The 21616-nt window shown below is 37.7% G+C and overlaps 1 protein-coding gene across 4 annotated transcripts in view; it reads right to left on the bottom strand.

Annotated features, from left to right (window-relative positions):
• LOC145668530 (sodium/potassium/calcium exchanger 5-like) overlaps positions 1-21616 on the bottom strand; it is a 172669-nt gene that overhangs the window by 118378 nt on the left and 32675 nt on the right. Inside the window, exon 1 of one of the 4 annotated variants that reach the window (XM_081736512.1) lies at positions 19995-20384. The exons of 2 other annotated variants lie outside the window; for them this stretch is intronic. The gene's annotated coding sequence lies outside the window, so the exon portion shown is untranslated. Of the gene's footprint in view, positions 1-3263; positions 3383-19994; positions 20385-21616 lie in introns of those variants that run through there. One more of the 4 variants, XM_081736513.1, reaches the window with a different exon arrangement.

Here is a 21616-nt window from a genome sequence, read left to right as displayed (position 1 = left end):
GCCCGCAGGCGATGGGGCTGTATTTGGAAGTCAGCACCTGTGGAAGTATCACCATTCATCTCGGCGATAGAGAAAACTATGGTTTTGACACTAATATCGGCCATTTTTCCATTATTTTTACACGTCTCGCAATTCCCCACCCCCGATGACTCCCGGCCCGCATACAATGGTGGCTAAATTTGAAAATCATCGCTAATGAAAGTATCACCACTGATCTCAGCGACGGCGAAAACTACGGATTTTACACTAATATCGGTTATTGTGGATTATTTTTACATGTCTCGTGATCCCCTTTATAATGCCCCCGTTCCTTAGCTGATGGAGGCTAAATGTGAAAGTAAACGCGGTCTTTAGTTTCACCATTGAGCTCAGCGACCCCGAAAACTATGGACTTGACATTAATATTGGTCATTTTCGACTATTTTTACATGTCTGGGAACTCTCCCCTCTGGTGACCCAAGGCCCGCATACAACGATGGATGAATTTGAAAGTCATCGGCTAATGGTAGTGTCACCATTGATCTCAGCAACCGCGAAAACTATGGATTTGACACTAATATCGGTCATTTTTTATTACTTTTACGTTTCCGTATTCCTCCCCCCCCCCTTGTTGACCCACGGCCCGCAGCCGAATTGGGTGAATTTGGCAGTTAATGCGATCGAAGTTTTACCATTGATCTCAGCGACCGACACTGATATCGGTCATTTTTTTACTACTTTTACATGTCTCGGTAAACGCCCCTCTGAGACCCCCTGGTTCGAATTTTGTCAAAAACGCTTCGTCTTGGTGTGGGACTGGACCAAGGTATCTTTGATCAAAATTTGGTAACTCTCGGTCACCTTGTCTGGTCCCTAGGCTGGTCCCGGTAAACGTCTTCCTGAGACCCCCTAGTTCGAAATTAAAAAAAAAAACTCTTCGTCTTGATCTGGGGCCTAGACCAAGCTACCCGTGATCAAGTTTTGAAAAGTTTCGGTCCACTCGTCTGGTCCACAGGCCTCACAGAGATAGAAAGACAGACAGACACGAACAAACTCTTTAATTTATTTATATGAGAAAGGTCAGATCCGTCGTTATTGCAATAAAGCGGTGCTTGAGCGATTGATCGTAGAAATTCAAACTCCGATAAGTGATAATTTCATAAGCTTGTTTTATTAAAGTTTAAACTCTTTAGTCAGTAGAGAAGAGGGCGTGAATCATGGGTGAGAGTTGATGACAATGGGTTTTGGTGGGTCTGTGGGTCACAGTGGGGGAGAGTGGTTCATGGTGGGTGGTAGGTCAGAGTGGGTCACGGTGGGTTGTGGGTCACGATGGGTGGTGAGTCAATTGGTCGTGGCTAAAGTTTTCATTGCCCCACGCCCTCTCTGAACTACAGTGTTGAAAATTAATCAGTGAAAATCAATTGCAATTGATCAATCAATTGAAAGTAACTGCTGTGGAAATCAATTGCAATTGAATTAATTGCCAATTAATTTCAATTGCAATTGATTGACTGAATTCAATTGCAATTACTTTCCACTGCAATTACTTTCAATCAAATTGATTAATTGCAATTGATTCTCCATTATTAATGGCCAACTGCAATTAACAATTAACCATTACTTACTTCAGTTGTTAATTGCAATTAACAATTAAATTTACAGATTAATTGTTAATTGTTAATTCAATTGAAATTTGCCCAACACTGCTAGCGACCATATTATGTTCCTGTCTGAGAGAGAATGTGAGGCAAATTTGTTTCTAAATGCCCTTTGCGTACCAACAACAGATTCCGTTCTCCAAAATCTTTTAACGATGAATTCATTTTGCACCAAAGAGTACACTATTCTCACTGTGTCCTGATCATACTTATTGACCTTGGCAAGGTTGCGATCTAACGAAGAAAACTCGAATCTCCACACCGCAGCGCAACTCATTCCGAATAGCTATAAGGTACACTGGCATTTATTTGCTGTTTTTCTTGAAGCGTGACCGATATTACCCCGGATGAATTTAAACCAGTAACATATTTCCATAAATCTCCCATCCTTCGTTGATCATTTGCTACAAACTGCATGAAAATCGGACTTCAGTTACAGATTCTAGACCCAAATGAAATCCGTAAGTTTTAAAAGAATCACCCTGTATGAAGAAATTTATTATAGCCGTTTTCAAGAAAATCACAAATTTCAATTTTCACCCTCCAATAAACTACCTTATTAGAAGAGAGTAGGAAGAAAATTCACCCCCCCACACACACACACATACACACTAGAAAATCTTATGATTAATATTTGATCTGGGTATTGAACAATATTGCCTCTAAGCAGATGAATATTATATATATATAAGGTGTAAAAATGAATGTGTTTAAATCTATGTGTACGAAAAATCTTCACCGAGAATTTTTTTCTCTCTCCCGAAAGGAATAAAGTTTTATTTTCTGCTAGTGCATGGAACTAGTGTGCTGTTTCATCCTGGTCTGGCGGTAGTGGTAAATGTAATAACTACTGCCTGTTTTATACTCATGTCTTTCTCTTTCGGAATAATATTGATATGGAAGTTTCCCTGTGAGTTGGTATATTGTGAAAGTGAAAAGTTAAAAACCATACCAGGCCCGAACTTCATTTGTTATGTTGAAAATTTGGTTAAGATCTGTTGGGTGGTTCAAGAGAAGTTACTAACATAGTCACTTTCAATTTTATATATAACATAATAGATTTCTTAGAGACACATCACTGATATGTAATTTCATCCATATTGACTCTCCAATTTTTACTTAAATAATTATTTTTCTGATCAGAGTATATAGCCTATTTATTTATTAAAATTAAAATAAATCACAATAGTTTTAATAACGTAACGTTTGATTAAAACAACGTTAAGATATTGAAACTGTTACAACTTATTTTAATAAATAAGTATATACTCTGGTCAGGAAAGTATTAATTATTTAAATCACTGATATGTTTTCTTAAATACTAGTACTTATTGTATTCTTTGGTAGGTATACTTACCACCTGGTATAATAGTAGTAAATATACCTACAAAAGAACATAAAAAGAACAAGAATTTAGAACATCTCTATATATACCATGACAATTAAAGAAGTGTTCAACGTCGAAGCCGATGATTTTTTTCTCAATATAATAAATGTTGCTAGGTATTAATATTTGGATAAAAGATACAAGAAAGCTTTCAAAACTTGGACCAATAAACAGTCTATAGCTACATTATTCAAATTACTACGTTATTGTTTTAAAATAATATTAAATTAGGAACTTACGTTAGAGCTCAGCCGAAACATTGTATACGAATTTCAACACAAATCGAGATTCTAACTTCTAATCAGGACAAAATAAGTTTTTCATTTTTAGATTAGAAAATAATTTAGTCTATGGGAGAATATTTTCATAGTAACAATTGAAATGGTAACAATTCTATTATTTTCTTTAATAGTGTTACACAAACAAACGTGTAACGAGACATTTACATACGTTATAGATCGTTGGGACGTTGATTAGGAAAGACCTTATTTCTCCGCGCTCTCGCTTGGATAATTCTACTACAACCAGGGTTGTGTCACTTTGTGACAATACTGGCACATACAAGAATTACAAAATAGTGATCTCGAAAGATCCCCTTATTGGATATCAGTGATATTACGAAACGTACAGAGTCATGTTTTTGGTGTTCTGGAAAACATACTCGCTCTCATCATTGATCTATTTATGGGCCTCCTGCTGACCAAGGAATGACTACATCACCAGCCGACCAAGAGACAGCCATTCCAAGACGTCAACACTAATACCCAGGCAGCATTGCAAAATAATACACTCTGTGGCACAAGGCATTGGCTCTATTCAGGCAAAACAGCAGTCTCCTCCGCTACAGACTGTCAATAGTCAGATTCCTGGTTTTCAGCAGCACCACCATTTCCTGACACCACAAATGTATCTGGCCCTTATGCGGCCCAGACATAAGATGCATCTAATGTGGACATGGAAGATATTTCAGATGGAGAACCGTATAGAAAAGCCAAAAACCTTTAGAGGCAGACAGCCTGCGTCTTTACCTCCAATACCAACGCAAAATTCCTCTGATGCTCTAACTTCTGCACCTCAAGGCACTTCACAAAACCAGCAAGCAAGTACTGACAATTAACTTGGCCAATCAAGTGGCTTTTCCAAACCTAAGGCTATTTATGTATATGGTGTAAACAACCGATATGGCTTTTCCAAAATCATGCAGGTAGTATGTGATGTTGAACCTAAAGCTCAACAGACCAGTGATTTCATTCGCTTTCAATGCAAAACCGCTAAAGATTACTGCAAATGTAACAACTGTAAATACGCCAAGGAAGTTCCTCAAAAGGCCAAACCCCTCAAGGTAGTAATCAGGAAACTCCTCTTAAACACCCTGTAGAGGACATTAAACAAGACTTAATTGACAACGACTTCCCGGTATTGGAAGTTCATCAACTTCGTGGGAAAACCAAGACTTCAGAGGATAGAGTACCTCTCCCGCTCTTTTTGGTCGTCTTTACTCGGAATTAGAGAAGTCAGAACATTTTCACTACCCCGTACCTACTTCGTTACAAGATTCAGGTTGAACTTTATCGACCTTCACATGTTCTACAGTGCTATAATTGCCAACGCATCGGACATTCTCAGTCTAGCTGCCATGCACAGCCACGATGCCTCAAGTGTCCACAGGCTCACAACAGCAGAGAATGCCCGAAGAAAACAAGAGAACAGGCAGCTTTCTGTGTCAATTGCTCTGGCAATCATCGAGCAAATTTCCGTGGTTGCACAGTGTTTCTTCAATGAAAGCAACGCCGTGAAAATCCCCAAAACATCAAGCAACAAACAGAATTTAGCACTTCAGAAAGCAGCTACCTCACCACCAATTCATTCACCATCCCCTTCCACATCAACTTCCGCTGCTCCCCGAACTGCATCAGCCACACCCTCAAGTTCTCCTGTCGATAAGTCTTCTTCTACAGGACTTGGCAACACCATTAAAAAAATACCTACCCTCTTCAAAGGGATGCATCTGCAGACGGTTTTGGAAAAACTCAAAAAGGGACTTATACGTTACAAAAAAGAGAAGGACACCTTTGTAAAAATAACAGCGGTCATCGAAACCATAATGGATATCATCGATACAGGCTGCGTTTAAGCTCCCTAGCGGTAATCACAGGATGGAAACTTATTTCCGGAATATTTCATGATCATAGGTCCTTCAGTTACTGCCTCTTCAGAAACAACCTGGGCTCATCAGTGGCTCCCACCCTCACAGCAGATGCTCCTTAAGCGCCCTTTCCTACTGCCTCTGGGAACAGATGAATACGAAGTCCAAAACTTCACATGCTTGGTTAAAACTGCGACAGTTGCATTTCGTTTCTGATAACATATGCTGATTAACTTCCGATTTGAGGCAGAGGTTCTTTGAACGAACTCAGAACTCAGTGCAAGTAAAACCAGTGGTTTTTAATCATCTAGAGGAGGTTATATGCTCTACACTGCTAAAATCACTAGAATGAGTTGGTATTCGAACACCAACATTGGACATTTTTTGTTTCAGAAGTGGAGAAATTTCAAACCACCTCCCTCCACACGAACACTGTATAGTATGTAACACTAAAAGGTACCTACAATATTTTAACTGCGTCTGAAATTTTAAATCATATAGCCCTCCCTCTGTTCGAGCGCTATCGCGTGTGCCTTTTGATGTATGTGGTCCTCGATTTGATTCCTAGTGCGAGAGAACAGAAAATTTTAATTATCATTCATCCTCTTTTCATTATACTTTCATTAATTGTCCGTCTCCTTTAGCCTAAAGGGTATAACCATACGACGTTATACTTAGTATGATTTCATTTGTAAAATATATGTAAATGAAAAAAATATATATATGTTCTGAATATTGCATTAAAAAAATATATGATGCGGCCGAAATATTGTCTGTAATTATTATTACCAAGTTTCAAGAGGAATCTTGTCAACAGATTTATAATGAAGATAACACAATTCAAATGTCTTCTTCTGAAAGATATTGACGTACAAGAACTCTTATCTATATTTTTATTGAAAGTCATTGGGTCTAGTTATCAGTCTAGTATCAATGGGCGAACGGAGTGAGGGTAATGGAGTCAACTGCTCTCCCCTGGATTTTCTAAATTTGTTGGGTTCTTCATAATACATATCTGAAAATATTAGATATGCTTGTTCATCCACTGTAATACTCTTGTTAATAAAGCCATGCAACATGCATTAATAATAATTGTTTTCAATGAAGTATTATGTGCATTAAGATACGCATCTTCGCAACTTCGCTTGACTGTCAGTCTTCCCCTCCTCCTTCCTTGAAAAAAATCGTTTGGGGGTTTCTGGTTATATTCTAAATTACACTATTCTGTTAACACAATCGAACATTTACATTTATATAGATACTAAAAATATATTTTCTAGTTGTTATAGTAATTCTTAACAATACTTTATTATAAATTTAATGAAACAATACTCGGATAATGTAAAATTTCTTCAATGACCACATTTTTACAGTCGTCAAGTTACAAGCTGAAACGTGAAACGCGAGAAATCAATTTAGACCATTATTAATAGATATGAATGGTAGGTGTATTCGATTAGTTACAATATAAAATAACTTTTGTTATCAAAGGCGAACAATAGTACACTTCAGTAAGTGAAACTCATTGATGGGGCCGCGGTGGTTCAATGGTATAGCGCCTACCCTGGTTTGATCCCAGTTGCTGTTAACTGGACTTTGTGGTGAACAAACACCATGTGCGAGAGTTTTCTCTGGGTTCTCCCGTTTTATCCCACTTTCTTCATTTTACCATTATCACCATTACCATCATCTTCCTTAGCCTCGGTGCACAATCGTGGGATGTTAAACTAAGAAACTTCAAAGACCAAAGAATTATTTTAAAAAGTACGGTATTTTCGTGGTTGCATTTACATTATCTTTAGATCGACATTGTAGACATAAAAAAAAAGTGTTGATTGAAAAGTAATGCCTCCATGGCTGTAAATAACTTCTGGTTTTCGAACTAATAGGTCATTTATTCTTAATGTAATGCCCTATTCACTTTTCGACACAGTCTCCATCCCTTTTCAGATTTACACCACCGTGCAACTAGTCAGGCAAATCAGTCACATAATTCCAGTGGCGGTTGTTGACATTCAGAACGAAATCGATATCCCTTAAAGTTCTTTTATCTTTGGGAAGAGGAAAAAGTCTGAAGGTGCAAGGTCGGGGATGTACGCCGGGTGCAGTAGAACCTCCTTGAACTGCAGGTGCTGCAACCCCTCAAGTTTTGCGTCTTGTGTGCAGGCGGACGTTCTCGTGTTGCAGAATAGGTTCCAAACCCTTCTACACGCGGAGCAACCGTGAGTGGAGCTTCTCTAATGTTTCCACACAGCGTTGAGGGTCACCGTGATTCCCTGATCCAAGAGGTCAAAGAGAACGACATCCCACAAAAAATGGTGCCCATGATTTTCTTTCAGATTAAACCACTTTGAACTTTTAGGGTGGATATGTGCTATGGAAGTACTCTAACAATTGAGTCTTGTTCTCGGGATCAAAACGTACTCATGGTTCATCCCTGATGAGAATGGGTTGAAGAAAAGCCTCATCCTTATGCTCGTACCGGGACAACTGATCCTGACAAACTTGCTTCCTCTGCACTTTGTGCTCTTGCGTGAGCATCCGCAGGACCCAAGAAGCACACACCTTGTGATGCCCCAGCACCTCAGTTCAATAAAGTGGGAAATGTTGAGTTCTGTGGTGGTCGGTCTGAGTCAACGGTTACTGTGAATCATTTGTTCGACAGATTTTGATGCTGCTCATATAATGCGGTGAGGGGTCATCTACTACGGGGTTGATCAAGCATACTAGATATAGCCGAATTTCCTTCTTTCAATTGTCTGAAACACCGTCTCACAGCGCTGATGTCAACGGTAGCGTCACCATAAATAACTGTCAATCGATGAAGAATTTGAATAGGCTCGAAACCCTCAACCTGTCCGAAACCCAATGATAACTCGCTGCTCCAATCAAATCTCCGAGTTGGTTGCAATCTTCTTCAGTAATCAGCACACCAACTACATTTGAGAACAAAGAAAAGAAGTGCATTATATAAAGGTCTTATGTAATCTAGTACAAAAAGTATTTTGAAAATAGGTTAACAAATAAAAAGCAGAAGTTATAGTCATGGACGTATCGTGGTATCTTCTAAATTGAGCAGAAAATTGTTGAACATTTTGAGTTCCAACTATATGAGGAACAGAAAATGAAGTCTCAGCAAAAGTATACTGGAAAGCAAAGATATTAAATTTTGTTTTGGAGGAAACTGAATTCTAAGGAACATGACAAGAGTGATAAAAGGAGAAAGGAATAAATTGTAAATGATAAATGATGTTAAAGCGGGAAAAGATTCACCATTCCGACAAAATAGTCAGTGGAGACCTGTGCTGCACGCAAAACTTGCGTGCTAATGTCTCATGAATCGAATAGTAACAGTAATATACTAATTATGATTCACGTTCATATATTCATGATTGTGCTTTTAAATATGTATTATTGAAAATACTATATAACAGGGTGATATCCGTAATGCATTACAAAGCCCCAATCAACATAGTCAAAAGATCAGTTTCTTTAGGTTAGCAGAGACGTCCATTTTGCAATCGAAGCTCAGACTCACAGACCTCAATGAGACTCCCATTCGCCAATCTCAATTATATCCACGCTATCTAGGGTTCGCTATCCTCAATATTACTCGCGTCCACTAACCTCATTGCGATCGCGGTTGCTGAAGTGGGGGTATTGAAACTTGGAATTTCTCTTAGCAGATGTCATTCCTTGCAACACAGAGGAAGATGAGCAATATCAATAAATAATAATAATAATAATAATAATAATAATAATAATAATAATAATAATAATAATAATAATAATAATAAAAAGACACACACAGGTAGTGAAAGTTAATTTTTGTGGCGTTAGTAAGTTGATAGCAAACTAGCTTTACTAATAATAAACTCTAGATAACTACAACAATCCTGCAATTATGGAGAAACAGGTAAGGCAGGAAATGACTGTTTATCATATAATAAAAGTTTCTTGTTCGATTTCTGTCTTGGACGCTCGGTTTCCCTTGTTTTATCAAATGCAAATGAATCTTATCACAAAATTGTCGAGTTAAACTTTTACGCAAACTACAGCTATGCTTACCATATATTCAACACCTAATTTCTATCACTATCACAACTGAAAATATAATTTTAAGAAAGGAGAGAAACTGATTAGTTTCAAGCAGTAGCTTACGGAGAATTTTGGCAACGGGGTGGGCAGGGACGTTCAAGCACGCAATTTTATTTCCTTTTAGGACAAGCGTGATTTTTGTAAAAAAACATAAGTCACTACTCAATTGGCACTGTTACTACGTGCCCGAATATGAAAAGTAGTTAATGAAGAAAAATATACACACATGTTCTCAAAACTTTAGGGAATGTGCGGATAACAGTGACAATCATGAACGATTGGTTCAAAAATGTTTCTTCTTGCTCAAAAGTGTGAAAAAGGTACCTGGTACAGCGGGGGACACTTCTAAATGGTACAGCCATATGGAGATTTACGGCTAAGGTGTACCATTTAGAAGTGTCCCCCGCTGTACAAGTACCTACAATTGACACTGGTGTAGGTATTAAGACTGCAGTCCATCGTCTGATGGCATTTCATGCCCAATGGGATTGAGGTCTGATAACCATACTGACCACTCGATACTCATGATGCCTTTATGCTGCGGGTAATCCTCCTCCAACTGTGTCTTATGTGGACGTGTATTATCATTCAAAACGAAATACAGGACCGTATGCATAACTACAGACGTTCTTTTCTCAACGTTGTAAGTCAGAGTCTGCATCTCTTGAGTTTCTTGCTTTCCTTATAGAGCGGCAGGGGCGGATCCAGGAGAGCGATCGGGGCGATTGCCACCCTCCCCCCAGAAGAGAAAATTTTCTTACTTTTTATATATAAATAAAACCCATCCCAGAGTTTGGAGCTCTTAAAAATAGCTCTAAGTAGCAGTATTACAACCCATCGAATCCCCCCAGAAGTCCATCCTGGATCCGCCCCTGTAGAGCGGTATACTGTTCAAGAATGACATTTCTTACACCTCAGCTGTTTCCACCTGCTGCTGGAACACATGAAGTGATGTACGGGCCTCGCACATGATGCCACTCCATACCATGAAGAGAAAGCCTCCATATCCCTTTCAATAACATTTTAGTGTTGGTAACGTGCTTCTGGTGCCCTCCAAACAAACAGACTCACTCTCCAAACTGAATCGGGATTTGTCACTGAAGAGTACACTACTTAAATGTTCTGATTCTTGGGTCTACTCACTTTGGGCCAAACATCATTGTAGGTGCGCCTAACGCTCCTGTAGTGTGAGAGGAATACATATTGCGGGTCGATGTTCTTACAATAAGCATAAGGCATTATCGCCGATATACACTTTGACGTCACACGTGGGTTCCAGAAGCAGCTGCAAGGTCTCGACCTAGTATATCTCCTGTTCTCATTGGTCTTCGTAGGGCATTAAAGACCGGATAACTACCCTCACGCGATGTAGTTGTACGTCGACGACCTCCACAACACTGCCTTTCAACGTTTCCACCGGCCAGGAAACGATTCCACAGTCACAACACTGCAAGGAACATGCCAGTCCCTAACCATACCTTATTGACTTTTTCCATATAATCTATAGATGACCCGGCCTTGCATTACATCATTTACATGTAGTTTCTAGGCTATCGTGTGTTCCTAGAACATGTTCACTATGACCGGTATGTACCGCACACTCCCAAAACCAAACTCACCAATTACCTGTTTTTGCCGCTACGAACGTTCTTCGTGTTATCGCAGCTATAGAAGGCACTTGTGTTGCCGAACGGGTTAACTACGTTATTTCAGCCCGGCGTGCTAGCCCATATGACATTCACAACATCAACATGATATAAGGGCTACTTTTGAAAATTGACATTTCCTTAAATTCTGGACATGAGCAATATAGGTTGGAACGTGAACATTTCCAAAATAATCACAACAAACAGAAAGAATTCTGGTGCACGTAGTATAATTTTTTCTACATTTACGATTTAGATTTCTGGGCTTTTGACATCTAAGGCCATTTAGCCCATCACGTTTGAGGGATGACGTCCTTCGGCGAGCACAGTATCCGGGGAAAGAGTAGGAAGGGGAAGCGGCCTGGGACCTCTATGTTAGCTACCAACCCGGTATTTGCCTGGTGTGAATGAAGAAAACCCATGAAAACCTAATTTAAGGTGGCTGACCTGAAAAAGTGTTTTACACTATTTCGGCCGAGTGCCCCCAACAGGAATGGACTCCAGGAGCACTCGCACCGAAGGCGAGAGGGTTAGCGACTACGTTACGAGGGGTCACTTTTTCTACCTTTCTCAGAAACAGCCTCGAACCCTATTTCACCTCGCAAGTCCCAAATTTCCTAATATTTATATCATTATTTGAGTGCAACAAAGAAAGAAGGTAAAGATATTATTGAATACATGTAGGTCTATTTGTGTTCTACAGTACCGGTAATGAAGATTAAATTTAGAATAAGTTGAAAATATTAACTTCCGTATGACAATTAAATACACTTTTTGCATACTGTGGGTTATTCCTAAAGTCAGGTAATAATAATAATAATAATAATAATAATAATCTATATATATAAAAGAGAACGTACAAAATTTTGTCCGCTCATCACGCTAATACGGCTGAACCAATTTCTTTCATTTTTGGGGGGTTATTAAGATTTGGACCCTAGATGGTTTTTATCATATCACTTTAATTTTCAATTACCAGTGTCTTGAGATAATTGACCATTCAAGTGTCCATAACGTACAAATCCTTTGTTAGCTCATCATAGCTAAATCTAACCGTATTTATATGCAACCCACATGACCGTGTCACTCGGCGGGTTAACATAAATGACAGGCGATATAATGTTAACATTTACTCCAATCTTCTATGGTTTTTATCATATCACTTGAAAGCGAAAAAGTAAAAATTATCTAAGTAACAAAGTTTATTGCGTTCCGGGGTGACCCCAGCGAAGCGGGGTGAACGCTGCTAGTAATAATAATAATAATAATAATAATAATAATACCTAATAATCTACCGTGTAGATTACTGACATTTTTGAAATTATAGCCTCACCCAGAATTGAAAATGATGCTATTTTCCTCTTACGATCAGTAAAATATCGGGGGGGGGGGGGTTGTAATACTGCTAGTTAGAGCTACTTTTAAGAGCTCCAAACTCTGGGATGGGTTTTATTTATATATAAAATAGGAAAGTTTCCTCTTCTGGGGAGGGGGGGATTGCCCCGATCGCTCCCCATGGATCCGCCTTTGCCTTGCACATGAATGAACATCTTAAAGTTCTGTCTTGAAAATTGTATAATCAGATTATATAATTTGCAGATCAAATAAATAGAAAGGATAATATTAATCATAGTAATGAATAATGAGGCTTGTTTTGTAGAAGTTATATTGAAACTCGGAATTGAACAACTCATCCTCTACACCAGCTATTAAATGTATGTTATTACACTTAGAAAATAAAAGACAGTAAATACTACCCCCCAAAAAAATGAAATGAAATTTTTAAGTTTTACGTCCCACGGTTATGCCGGTTAGGATAAAGGAGACGGGGATGATGAGTAATGAATGAAATGGTGGAATGAAGAAAGTAGAAGGAAGCGGAAGAACCCCGAAGAAACCCACGCACACGGTGTTTGTCCACCACAAAGTCCACTTAGCGGGAGCAGGGATTGAACCCGGTACCCCATACACCAGAGGTGAACGCTCTACCACAGAACCACCGCGGCCCCTAAATACTACAAGCATATGCTACGCAATTTAACACCAGAAGTCCGCTTGGGGTGTCTTTTCTGATCCCAACATGATATATTTTATTACTTATACTTTTACTTGTTCTTTTTTTTTTTTTTTTTACTTTGTTTTACAGAGGTTTCTCTGTATAATTTTATATATTTTATTCAAAAGAAGCAATAAACTTAGAAACAAAGAAACAAAGTTTATAGAAGACTCCGTATTGGGATCCAAAAAGACCCCAAGTGGACTTCGAGAAAATTTCAAAAACGTGAACACTTTATATATTTCCCTGGAGTTGTATATAGAAGAGTGGATATGCCAACTGTGCTTACTGCAAAACAATTGAGTTTTGCTCTCCGGTATCATTTCATGTTGTTTGCTTTGCGTTGGTGTACCATTTTTGTGGAAGTGATACAGCTTATCTTCCATTTTGCAGATAAAAGAAATATACTTGCTGTATTGGAAAATCTTAAATTTGCAAAAGGGTACAACGCACAACAGACAAAACGTGATTTATTTTGTGATACTGGGGAGAACTGTTATGATGACAGTAGTGCCAGTAATGCGGATAAGGACTTTACAGAGTATCTAGACGAATTGGGAAGATTATAATGGAACCGAAGTCAGTAAAACATAATTCGAATCAATTGGAGAAAATGCGAGATCACTTTCTAGTCATGCTGGTAATGTCCAATGAACCTCAACTAAACCTATTCTCAAGAGACAACCTGCTCAAAACTTGTTCAAAGAAGAGGGGAATTTCTCCGCGTACTGAAAGGAATTAGTTAAATATGGAATACAAATTTTACACAGGCAAAAGAGATCACTTTGCTAAGCAATCTGCAATAAGTGGGATCAGCTCGGTGGTTTGGAGATTTGCTAGAGAGAGAGAGAAAAAAAAACTGGACCGCTCTATTGGGGCAGATCCAGGATGGACTTCTGGGGGGAGGCGATGGGTTGTAATACTGCTACTTAGAGCTACTTTTAAGAGCTCCAAACTCTGGAATGGGTTTTATTTATATATATAAAGTAAGAAAATTTTCCCTTCTGGGGGCGGCAATCGCCCCGATCGCCCTCCTGGATCCGCCCCTGCCGCTCTATAAAGAAAGCAAGAAACTCAAGAGATGAAGACTCTGACTTACAACGTTGAAAAAACGACGTCTGTGGTATGTAGCAAAAGTTCGGAATTTGTGTGTACAGAGTGCACAAGAAAAGTAGTCTGTATGCTAGTGTTGCCACGAGACGAGACGAGACGAGACTTCAAGCTGTCCCGTCTCGTCTCGTGCAAAGCATGTCTCGTCTCGTGTCTCGTCTGGAAAAAAATGTGTTCGTCCCGTCTCGTGTCTCGTCTCGAGAGGTTCTGTCCCATCTCGTCTCGTCTCGTTTTGTCTCGTCTTGTCTCGTAAAAAATATAGCATCATACCATGGAAACGAAAGTAAAATGTAGCAGGCTGCACCATGCTAATCAAGATACAATTAAGTTACAAGTATTATCCAGAACACACAAGACAAGAAATGTCACGGTAGCTACACAATGAAGCCTTCACCTCTGGTGTATGTGGTAGTCGGTTCGATCTCGGTTAGTGCCATGTGAGCTTTCTGGTGGACAAACATTGAATGTGTGTGGGGACTGCGGTGACTCAGTGGTAGAGCGTTCACCTCTGGTGCTTGGGGTTTCGGGTTCGATCCCAGCCCCGCCAAGTGAACTTTGTGGTGGACAAACACCGTGTGCGTGGGTTTTCTCGGAGTTTTCCCGTTTCCTCTCACTTTCTTCATTCCACCATTTCGTTCATTACTCATCATCACTGTCTCCTTTAGCCTAACCGGCATAACCGTGGGACGTAAAACTCAAAGATTTCATTTCATTTCATTTCATTTTTCGAATGTTTGTGTTTTCTCGAAGTTGTCTAGTATCCTACTACTTTCTTCATTCCACTAATTTTCCCATCATCATCCATTCGACCAAAGTTGCCTAAAGGTCTTAAAAATAAATTCAAATAAGCTCACAAGGCAAGGACAAATAGTTTAGAAGATAATATATCTCTGGTGTTAGTTGTCTGAGGCTTCTCGACCCTGGCTTTTTTTTTTTTTTTTTAACATTCTGAAACATTGAAATTTGTTTCACCAGTTTCAATACACGAATATACAGAAATTACTCATAGGTACGTCGAAGATGAAGACACTAATGTCAAATAATGTTTACACGACAAGCAAAGTTCGATGTAAAGGTGTCACCATCCCCGACACTATCGTATACAATCAGCCCACTTGCTTTATAGTGTCTGTATATATATATATATATATATATATATATATATATATATATATATATATATATATATATATTGAGAGAGAGAGAGATGGAAAGATATATACAGACACGATAAATAGATAAATAGAGAGATAGATATGTGTGTACACTTTGATTTAGGTTTCACAGTGTTAACCCATACCAATCAAAAAACTACTTTCCATTTTAGCATGTTTAGATTTGTTGCAATTATTTTTTTTTTTTAAAAAAAAAGCTCGGGATCAAATAATTTTATTGAGTAATTTAAAGCATTTCATTGAAATTTTGTGTGTTACTGCACAGTAAGTTCTACTTAAAGTGTCAGTAATGGCAGCTGAACGACACATCGGACGAAAGAATGCTTGGGGCCAGTCTTCACCTCCATGGTTCAAATCTGTTCCCATAACCGCGGGGTGTGTGATATTATAATGGTGGTTGCCCCGTTTGTGTAACAAACTCATGACAGTACACCCAGATTAGCTAGTGGTCTAAAAAAAGTTGATTTTTGGGTGGCCATTTTGGATTAAAGTTTCTTATATTGTCGTGATCTATTCGCAATCATACAACGTACATCTTCACACCAAGCCGAGCGGTCTGCGGCGATAGACCATCGGCTTGAAGGCCCCGAGTTGAGTCCCGGAAGGGTCATGTGTATGGATTTTAACGGCATTTGTTTTTTCGTATTGTGTCAAGGGGAAATCGTACAGGATAAAAGAATTTTAGTCTGAAAAAATTGGAGAGAATATCCTCCCCAGGATACTTTCATGGGAGTATGGAATTAGTAAAAATATATTATATACATTTTATAGCAGGTTTAAAAATATGGTTTGGGTATCCTATTTCTTTTCTGTTAATTATGTTCTTCAATGTTCGAATTATGATCATTCTCATGATATTTTCTGCTTTCAACAGAGTTCCATGAATATTATACCAAATGTTCTTTACACTCTGAAAGAAACCATTTCTAAATATAATTCAGGTCCTAATGAATATTATTCACTAGGAAAGGGAAGTATTCCCTTCCTCTCAACGTGGAAGCAGAGGGCAATTTCGCACTCTGGTCAGATCAAACATTTCCGCGTAACAAAACGAAGGTCCCCCTGTAAAACCTCTTCACCTAAAGTGTTATTATTAGTATCATAAATTTGCTGAAAGCAAACAATTTTAAAGGTTCGTCGATAATATCTTTGCTTTCTTTGTCTTTCGCCCGCCTTCCAAACGAAGAGTTGAATTTTACAACATGACTGCTGTATAATAAGCGAGCGATTGGTAAAATGGTAAAAGTGTGTTTCTATGTGTATGTGTGTGTGTGTGTGTGTGTGTGAGAGAGAGAGAGAGAGAGAGAGAGACAGAAGACAAAATTTTAGTTGCAAGATGACATACTTCAATTGCCGTTTTCGGTTCATATAGCAAAAAGAATACCGCCACCAGAGAATAAAGACAAGCCTGTTCTGTTCTCTTTCGCCATCTCAACCAGATCTTGCAACTACAGCCTGTAATGAGTGTAGACCTTACCCAGTTTTCAAATTGAATAGATGGTGGTGGTTGTTCGGTTTATTGACCTTGTAAAAATCTTCCCTGTCTTTGATTTTGTTTGTCATCATTCCAGCCAGAAATGAAAAAAAAATGAGAATTCCTCAGTTTACAGCAAGGGGAATTGGGGACAAGACATTAAGGATGATATTCCTGGAAGCTCATGTATCACGATTGTTTCATTCAATAGACAGAGAACACTTTTCTATGAAGGCTTTTCAACATCTTTTCTCACAAATAGGATTTTTCTTTTGCAATCTATATGACCACTGGCAATTTCAATCTTGGCCATTCCCGCCACGTTTTCATTTTCGAGACACGAGACGAGACGAGACAATTCACGAGACGTCCCGAGAATTCACGAAGTAGTCTGTCTCGTCTCGTGTCTCGTCTAAAAGGGTTCTGTCCCGTCTCGTGTCTCGTCTCGTAAACGAGACGAGACGAGACGATACACGAGAAATGTCTCGTCTCGTGGCAACACTACTGTATGCAAAGTACTAGGATGAAATTCAGTTATAAGAGTGAACAATAAAAGAACTGAACCAAAATTGGAAAACACAATAATTGTTCTCAGTATCAGTTATTTAGAAAACACGATATCGTTTGTAAACTAACAAACCAACAAACTAGGGTATACATAGCTATAATGAAAGTATTTTTTCTAGTAGAACATTTTTTTTTCACATTTCACAGTAAAATATTTACATAATCTGTTTCTAAATTAGTATCTATAGGAACTTATTATACTGTATTAAATATTGATAATTATGTAGCTTATGTGCATGAATGTCTTATTATTATTTTAAAATGATTATGTAATTCGGAATCAATGAAATAAATAAATAAACATACTGGCTGTTAAATGTAGGGTCGAATTTGACCCCATGCGGGCTTAACGTTACAATATTCAATGCGGACTTCTAGTGTTAAATAAATGCGCAATTGCAATATTAATTGCTTTGGATTACAATTAAAACGCAATTAGTGTAGCTTTCTTAACTCCATGGGAAGACAAATAACCAGTACGTACTCAAGCAACGGTAAATATTATATGGCACCATTTTTCTATGAACGAGTAATACATACAAAAAATTTACATTTCCAATACTAAGGAATCACTTTTAATAAGTGGGAGGACAACTGCCTCTCTTTCCCCCCATATTCGCCGACCTTGCTTGTCAAGAATAGTCAAACAAATAGTGGAGTCTTCAAGTTCGTTTAGAGGCTACAAAGAAAGTTCGAGCAATATCGGGGAAGAGAAAGGTGAAATGCCAGGAATCATTAAATCAGCAATGTAAACATAAAATATGTATTAAAGTAGTATATTATATTTTATTATCAGAAGAAGTTTTTGTTTTGACTTACAGGTCAGAATAAGTAAATCATCTGTAAATGTTCCACACTTTCACCTGAAATGACTTTGTATTCCCTTTTTAAATCTCTGGATCAATGTTATTTATTTAAAAACCTGTTGAATAATCCTAAAGGAAACTTTTGAATCCTTTATTCTGTGCACCACGCTAATTTCTAGTAAACATCATCATAATAGATGTTACCTTTTACTAGCTGTGCTGTATGCCTACTAATACCAATGGATGCCAATGTTTTTTAATTATTATTTTTATTATTATTCCTTTCCCTCTAACGGATGACAATTCCGATCTTTAGTGTCCTTTAGTTTGAACTTCCCTTGAAAGGCGCAAATAATATAGTGTTAATAATACCAAGCAGATTGGCTGTAGAAAAGTAAGGTAAAGTGACGTGGGTGTTATATTGTGTTTTTGTGGATTTCTACTTTTTCTGCATTTCACCAAACGCACTTTTGATTTCATTGAACTGGTGTATTGCTCTCTCTCTCTCTCAAAAAAAAAAAAAAAAAAAAAAAAGTTAAGGTAATCTAAATGGCATGTTATTGTTAGTTCCATATGATTCATTCGATTACGATTTTATTTTATTTTATTTTATTTTATTTTGTGTGTGTGGCGACTATGACTTCAAACTGATTACAGATCTACTATCCAATCCACACCTTATATACATGTGCGGGTGTTTAATAGACGTTGACCTTTTTTCACAACATTAAACCACATCACAAAAATCTAATCTGAAATTTTAAATCTGAATATATACACAGAATATCATGATTTTTTTTTTTTAAGCGACTTTCCACCTAGAATTGGAATTATTTCGTCTTCTGCTTATCGACTTTTTGTGTGCAATGTTCAATGAAGGAAGGCATGTGTGTGGGAAATGAAGACTGGTCAGAGCGCCCCTCCACTTTTACGATCCTAACAAACGTCAACCGATTACCGACTCTCTTCAGTCGAAAGGTTTTATTTTCTTGTATGGCAGAGTCTGAGATGGGAAAGGTTAAATTACTCAGATCTTGCAATACTATAGACTTCCACTTTTTTTCCCCATGTTGAAGTCAACACCATTGAAACATCAGTTCAGAAGCAACGAAGAGGTGCAATAGGCTGCAAAGAACTTCTTCAAATTGCCGGAGACTGAATTTTACCTGGAAGGTTTCTTGAAGTTGATTTTACAGTACGACAAATGTATGAACGTCGGTGGCGAATATGTGAAAAAGATAGTAAAAGGATTGTATTTTTTATGGCATTGTATTTTTTTCTGTTTGAATGACGAAACTGACTTTCTGAATATTCCTCGTGGTTGTAAGTATATTTGATTTGAACAGGGGCGCCCCCACGGAGGGGGTCCACCGGATACATACCCCCGCAAAACAAAAACTTGCTTACATACATTTGTACACTTTTTCAATAAAACCATACTTGTTTAATAGGGAAATTATTGATGTAGCATAAAACTTTGATCTTAAACTTCATCTGTACTCTTTCTCTTATAAAAACAATCTAGTTCTGTTTTTTCTTTTCTTCTTTTTCTTTTCTTCTTCTTCTTCTTTTTTGAAAATACAGGTAGAAGTATTTTACGATTACTTATTGTCTTTTCAGGTGCAGAATAATAACAGTCCAATACTACATAGACTTAGTGGCTTGTAGAATTGGATCCCTTTCAACAAAAATTTTTGAGTGCGATCCTGGATTTTGCCAATTATGTTTGTGTAACTGTATGTTCCTTGGTGTGAACAAACAAACAAAAATGTTAGATATAAACAATTAGAGCTTTTACTCAAACACGATTTTTAGCATCCTAGTGTATATCTTGGACAACAATTAGTATAATACAGTATTATCGAAATATTGTAACTTGTTTAAATACATACCATTTCAGATTAGCACAACATGTAAATATCCGGTCTTGTAAAAACACCATTATCTCCTTAGGTATACGTTCACTGAAACACAAAATAATGACACCAACATACACGAAAGCATCTCCAGAGCGAAAAACAAAGTACAGAAAGTATACAACAATTGGGTTTTGCTTCCTGTGTTTCTGAATGACCCTATCAGCAAATAATAACTGTAAAACGAATAAAAGGAAAGAAAATAAACCAGCTATCAAGTTCTGCTGATTAGTGTTCAGGAAACTTGAGTTATTGTACTTAGAAACAGCAATTTATTATCACAAGAAGTTAAGGTAGAACTATATGGATCGTAAAGCACATTTTCATTCAACACGGTTGCAGAATGACTGTTACCGCACAAAGGCTAATGTGCCTAAAGAAATTTTTCCATGCATGGTTCTTTCAATGACGTAAAGAGACAAGGATAGCAAGACGATAACCTTTACATAAGTTCATTTATATCCGATCAAATCTGCGGTCAGAAACACAAATCTACTATGATAATCATGGACAGTGTTCGAATTGAAAATAAACTACTACCAGTGTGTTTGTATGCATTTAATTCTTTTACAGTTGGTATAATTGTTTTGTATCTTAATTAATACCGGTGTACTGTATCGGTTCATATCAGCCCAATTGGATTACTGCTTAAGAGAATGTAAGAGAAATTTAATTCCTAATGCAATATACGAAGTAGGCTCGCATCCAGATTTTTTTTTTTTTTTTTTTTTTTTTGGAGGGGTCCAAAATGTTTTCTAAACGGGATTCAATACATCTATGTAGTTTTAAACCTGTGTTATTCTGTATCCGAAAAGACGATAAGTAATTATTAATTACTACCACCTGTATTCTTAGAAAATCTGATAGAACTAGATTATTTTTATAAGGAAAGGAAGGTGTAAAATCCTATTTCTAGACTACATCAATAATTTCCCTGGTAAGCAAATACAGTTACGTTAAGAAAGTGTACAAATGTTAGTCAAGTTACGAAGTTTGGTGCGCCCCTGCCACGAAGCAATTTCTTTGTTCATTTTCTTTAAAATGTAAATCAGAGGCAGCTCGTGAGGAATGTCTAATCGACCAAAAAAAAAAAAAAAAGTTTTATCGCTTCAAACCAAAGAACGAAAGCTACTGTGCTAATTCTTGTATATAACAAATATTACATAATGTAAAATGTATTTCCTTAGAGTGAAGCAAAAGAATTTTATTTTTACCGATCTGACTTCCTTCACAAACCGCCTTTGCATCTTTGGTTCGTTAGAATTTGGCAACACCGAACGTAGGCCTATATGGCACGTGGATTTTCAGTCTCAGGTGGCATCCCAACTATCATAATGTTCTGAGATTTCAAGGCTTTCGTTTTCACTGGGAACTGAGCCCGAGACTTCGCACACCAAAGGCGCGCGAGCTAGCTACTAGACCAGCGGGGAGGACACTAAAGATAGGACGAAGATCCATGTTAAGATACTATTAATAAGTAGCGCTGTCTTTTTTTTTCTTTTTTTTTTCAGAAAATTACGCAGATTAAGGTCCGACAACGAATCGGTCACCAAAGCAGTGGTCAGTTAACTCCACATCCTTTAGTTTCATTCTTCGTG

Source organism: Thermobia domestica, chromosome 13 (assembly GCF_964235325.1).
Source record: "Thermobia domestica chromosome 13, izTheDome1.hap1.1, whole genome shotgun sequence".
In the NCBI taxonomy this organism is placed as follows: domain Eukaryota; kingdom Metazoa; phylum Arthropoda; class Insecta; order Zygentoma; family Lepismatidae; genus Thermobia; species Thermobia domestica.
The sequence above is the reverse complement of the archived record's forward strand: the minus strand, read 5'-3'. Positions and strand labels throughout refer to the sequence as shown.